Below are 6000 nucleotides of genomic sequence, written 5' to 3'. Positions count from 1 at the left end.
TGTCTCGGAGCTCTACAGACAATTCCTTTGACATCATGGACCTCATGACCTCAAGGCTGTAACATAAAAGAAAATGTGGAAAAAGTCAAGGGGTCTGAATACTCTCCAAATGCAATGTAAACTGAATAAAAAGCAGAAGAAACTGTACTTTGAAAAAAAGATAAATGACAAAGAATGATAGTAAAATGCTTTGGAGGATCTTAAATTCATTTTTTGGGGGGGAAAGCCCATTTTGCCACAATGCTTTATAAACACATACAGTGAGGGGGGGAAAGTATTTGATCCCCTGCTGATTTTGTACGTTTGCCCACTGACAAAGAGATGATCAGTCTATAATTTTAATGGTAGGTTTATTTGAACAGTGAGAGACAGAATAACAACAAAACAATCCTGAAAAACGCATGTCAAAAATGTTATAAATTGATTTGCATTTTATTGAGGGAAATAAGTATTTGACCCCCTCTCAATCAGAAAGATTTCTGGCACCCAGGTGTCTTTTATACAGGTAACGAGCTGAGATTAGGAGCACACTCTTAAAGGGAGTGCTCCTAATCTCAGTTTGTTACCTGTATAAAAGACACCTGTCCACAGAAGCAATCAATCAGATTCCAAACTCTCCACCATGGCCATGACCAAAGAGCTCTCCAAGGATGTCAGGGACAAGATTGTAGACCTACACAAGGCTGGAATGGGCTACAAGACCATCGCCAAGCAGCTTGGTGAGAAGGTGACAACAGTTGGTGCGATTATTCGCAAATGGAATAAACACAAAAGAACTGTCAATCTCCCTCGGCCTGGGGCTCCATGCAAGATCTCACCTCGTGGAGTTGCAATGATCATGAGAACGGTGAGGAATCAGCCCAGAACTACACGGGAGAATCTTGTCAATGATCTCAAGGCAGCTGGGACCATAGTCACCAAGAAAACTATTGGTAACACACTACGCCATGAAAGACTGAAATACTGCAGTTCCCGCAAGGTCCCCCTGCTCAAGAAAGCACATGTACATGCCAGTCTGAATTTTGCCAATGAATATCTGAATGATTCAGAGGACAACTGGGTGAAAGTGTTGTTGTCAGATGAGACCAAAATGGAGCTCTTTGGCATCAACTCAACTCGCCGTGTTTGGAGGAGGAGGAATGCTGCCTATGACCCCAAGAACACCATCCCCACCATTAAACATGGAGGTGGAAACATTATGCTTTGGGGGTGTTTTTCTGCTAAGGGGACAGGACAACTTCACCGCATCAAAAGGACGATGGACTGGGCCATGTACCGTCAAATCTTGGGTGAGAACCTCCTTCCCTCAGCCAGGGCATTGAAAAGGGGTCGTGGATGGGTATTCCAGCATGACAATGACCCAAAACACACGGCCAAGGCAACAAAGGAGTGGCTCAAGAAGAAGCACATTAAGTTCCAGGAGTGGCCTAGCCAGTCTCCAGAACTTAATCCCATAGAAAATCTGTGGAGGGAGCTGAAGGTTCGAGTTGCCAAATGTCAGCCTCGAAACCTTAATGACTTGGAGAAGATCTGCAAAGAGGAGTGGGACAAAATCCCTCCTGAGATGTGTGCAAACCTGGTGGCCAACTACAAGAAACGTCTGACCTCTGTCAGACGTGATTTAATCCTATTCACTTCTCAATTCATTTGACTATTTGACTGTTTTAAGCTGTTCCCACTTGTCCTTTTGTTGCACCCGGGAAGCGCTTCATGACAGCATCTGTGATGGGAAAGCAACAAATAGAATATAAAGAGCTCATTGAAAAGTTAGGGGTTGGGTTTATGGTCATAAATTTAAAAAAATGTAATAATAATAGAAAATCCTTGACCATTAATGCCCTATGTGCAATGATTTGTAAATTAAATTAAGGGATAGTTCACTTTTTTACAGCCAGTTCCTCACCCTGAAAGTAGTCTATGTGCCAGACACTGTAATGCATGGTTTAAACAGCCACTATTAACTCCAGGGGATTTGGCCTTTGTCTAATTGCACCTATCACCCAAGTATTTTTTTTGTTAGAGATCTGAATATAAGGTGTAAAAAAGTGAACTATCCCTTTAACATCTTCAAGGTATTAAAATTGAACCCAACCCTGTTATGGGGTGTTCATTTTTAATGTGATACTGAGAGATTTGGAGAATGGACATTTTTCTACTTACCCAGAGTCAGATTAACTCATGAACACAATTTATATATCTCTGTGTGCAATTTGGAGATTATTGAAGTTAGCATGCCATGAGTCATATTATTTTTTAAATATAGTTTCAATAACCACAAACTGTCAAATGCTCATTTCCAATCGATGAACAAAAACCTACTCACCAGTTATCGCAGTACTTCTTTAGGATCCAATCAGTCTTTCTCCCAATCTTCTCCCCTTTTAGCTTTTCCACCTTGAATTGTTCAAATGAAATAAGTTCAATGTGTCATAAATAATTATCCAAAATCCAAATAACACAGCCAGATATTAAAATGTTAGTTAGGTCTGAAGATAATGGCTTATCTGTACAACACTACAAATTCATACTGTACCACAGCCATTGTTACATAGAATTGGAATGAATTAGAACAGACATTCCCATCCGAAACAGTGATTGGGTGGACAACAAGTAGCCTCTTTTCACAGGTGATGTATCTCCGACACAACGCCCCTTATCCTTGATATGTGCTTTCTGAGATGGACCCCCCCAAAAAATCTTAGAACTACTGAGCCTGAGAAAGCTTCTTCCACACCCCAAAGGCAGAGCCCCTCCCAGCAATGATCTAAGGGTGTATGTCCCTTCTAGTAATTCTAGGTTTATTCAAATCTCTAAAGCAGGGTTTCCCAAACTCAAACAAAGCACACGTTTTCGTTTTTGCCTTGGAGCTAAACAAGTGATTCAAATAACCAACTAATCATCTAGCTTTGATTATTTGAATCAGCTGCGTAGTGCTAGGACATAAACCAAAATGTGCACCCATAGGGGGCCCCAGGACAGAGTTTGGGTAACCCTGATCTAAAGCACCCAAATGGGCTCTTGCCATTTCAGTGGAACTGTTAGCCAGGTTGCATGGCTGCCCTCCAGACGTTCTTTGGGACTGCAACGTTGGAGCCAGGGAAATGTCCATCTGCAAAATATGAATAATTAAGTCAGATGCTGTAAAAGACAAAAGTTCAATAATAGAATATGAATAAAAAAATACATTCTCAGTATTTATCTTAACCTCAAGTACTAAGTTTCAATAAAAATGATTTTAAATGAAATGAGAGCTAAATGAACCATAAATCAGTACATACCTTGCATAACTGCAAACCCAGTCATCTCTATGTCAAGATCTCTAACAATTCACTCGATCAATTTTCACATTTAAATATTACAATTTCAATCACTCAGATAATAATTTTGACAACCATTTTCTGTAAATAATGTGTTTTTGTACACTATATACCTGTTTAATTAAGTGAACAAAGCAAAAAAAAGATAAATGGTAGTCGTCACAGGAGTCTTCGAGTGTTAAGTGGAGGGGAGATGCAAACCGCTGTGCTCCCTCGCCCCCTGCTGGTGGCAACAGGCATAAACAATTACCAATTTAAATCCATGGAGGACTCATCCCAAAATAATAGTGGATTAAAACCATATTCAGACGTTATAGATAATCTAAACAAGGTTTTAGAAATAGAATGTGATTCCATAACCTCATGGGCAGCCACAACTATAGTGTACGAAAATAAACATTCATACTTAGGTTTCTGTGCATTTTCAAAACGTGTACATCACAAATTATATTCCTACAATGGTCTAGGACATCTCAATCGAATTTCAAAATGAGATGGCAACATCTATAGTAGATACGAAGATTTGACAAAGTAATCATAAGGTTGCCTAACACTAAATAAAATTAGAAAATAATTCAACCCTACATGTGAAATGAGTGTATTGCTTTAAAATATATGGCATGTAAAAAATGTAAAAAATATGTTTCTGGAACACATTTAAAAGCAACAACATTTTTTAAATCTGAGTACATTTTTCATGATGAAAATACATATTCATATTATTCTTTTTTTGTATGGGGGGGGATGTGAGATTTATATGTTACTAAACTGTATCAGAGATTTTAAAATGTTTGTCAGGTTTATATGGGTTTTAAATATATGATCATATGTTAAAATAGATGTCACGGTCTTTGATATATAAAGCCATGTACACTTCGGAAAGTATTCAGACCCCTTGACTTTTTACACATTTTGTTACATTACAGTCATTTTCAAACTGATTAAATTGTTGTTGTTTTTTTATCTTCATCAATCTACACACAATAACCTATAATGAAAAAGCAAAAACAGGTTTATAGACATTTTGCAATGTTTTTAAATACAAAAAACAGATGTCACATTTACATAAGCATTCAGACATTTTGCAGCGAACACAGCCTCAAGTCTTCTTGGGTATGAAGCTACAAGCTTGGCACATCTGTCAAGCGAAGTCAGGTTGGATGGGGAGTGTCGCTGGACAGCTATTTCCAGGTCTCTCCAGAGATGTTAGATCGGGTTCAGGTTTGAGGCTCTGGCTTGGCCACTCAAAGACATGCAGAAACTTGTCCCGAAGCACTCCTGCATTGTATTGGATGTGTGCTTCGGTCGATGTCCTGTTGGAAGGTTATCCTCCGATCCAGTCTGAGGTCCTGAGGTCCAGAGTGCTCTGGAACAAGTTTTCATCAACGATCAACAATCTTCGATGCCAGTGAAAAACATCCCCACAGCATGATGCTGCCACCATCATGCTTCACCGTAGGGATAGTGCCAGGTTTCCTCCAGACATGACGCTTGGCATACAGGCCAAAGAGTTCAATCTTGGTTCCATCAGACCAGAGAATTTTGTTTCTCATGGTCTGAGAGTCGTTTAGGTGCCTTTTGGCAAACTCCAAGTGGGTTGTCATGTGCTAATTAACTGAGGAGTGGCTTCTGTCTGGCCACTCTACCATAAAGGCCTGATTTGGAGGAGTGCTGCAGAGATGGTTGTCCGTCTAGAAGGTTCTCCAATCTCCACAGAGGAAGTCTGTAGCTCTGACAGAGTGACCATCAGGTTCTTGGTCACCTCCCTGACCAAAGCCCTTCTCCCCGATTGTTTGGCCGGGCGGCCAGCTCTAGGAAGTGTCTTGCTGGTTCCAAACTTCTTCCATTTAAAAATAATGGAGGCCACTCTGTTCTTGGGGACCATCAATGCTGCAAAAATGTTTTGGTTCACTTCTCTGACACAATCCTGTCTCTGAGTTCTAAATCATATCAAATTTTATTTGTTACATGCGCAGAATACAACAGGTTCACCTTACAGTGAAATGCTTACTTACAAGCCCTAACCAATAATGCAGTTTAAATTCCAAAAATGTTAATAATTAAAGAGCAGCAGTAAAATAACAATAGCGATGCTATATACAGGGGGTACTGGTACAGAGTCAATGTGCGGAGGCACCGGTTAGTCGAGGTAATTGAGATAATATGTACATGTAGGTAGAGTTATTAAAGTGTCTACAGACAATTCCTTCGACCTCATGGCTTGGTTTTTGCTCTGACATGCATTGTCAACTGTGGGACCTTATATAGACAGCTGTGTACCTTTCCAAATCATGTCTCAATTGAATTTACCACAGGTGGACTCCAATCAAGTTGTAGAAACATCTCAAGGATGATCAATGAAAACAGGATGCACCTGAGCTCAATTTCGTGTCTCATAGCAAAGGGTCTGAATACTTAAGTAAATAAGGTATTTCTGATTTAAATTTTTTATACATTTGTACACATTTCTAAAAAACTGTTTTTGCTTTGTCATTATAGGGTATTATGTAATGACGATTTATTTTAGAATAAGGCTGTAACGTAACAAAATCAGGAAAAAGTAGAGGGGTCTGAATAGTTTCCGAATGCACTGTCTGCACAAAAGTACGTGGACACCCCTTCAAATGATTAGATGTGGCTATTTCAGGTGTATAAATTCGAACACACAGCCATGCAATCTTCA

This window comes from Oncorhynchus masou, chromosome 5 (assembly GCF_036934945.1).
Source record: "Oncorhynchus masou masou isolate Uvic2021 chromosome 5, UVic_Omas_1.1, whole genome shotgun sequence".
In the NCBI taxonomy this organism is placed as follows: Eukaryota; Metazoa; Chordata; class Actinopteri; order Salmoniformes; family Salmonidae; genus Oncorhynchus; species Oncorhynchus masou.
Note: the sequence above shows the minus strand (reverse complement) of the source record.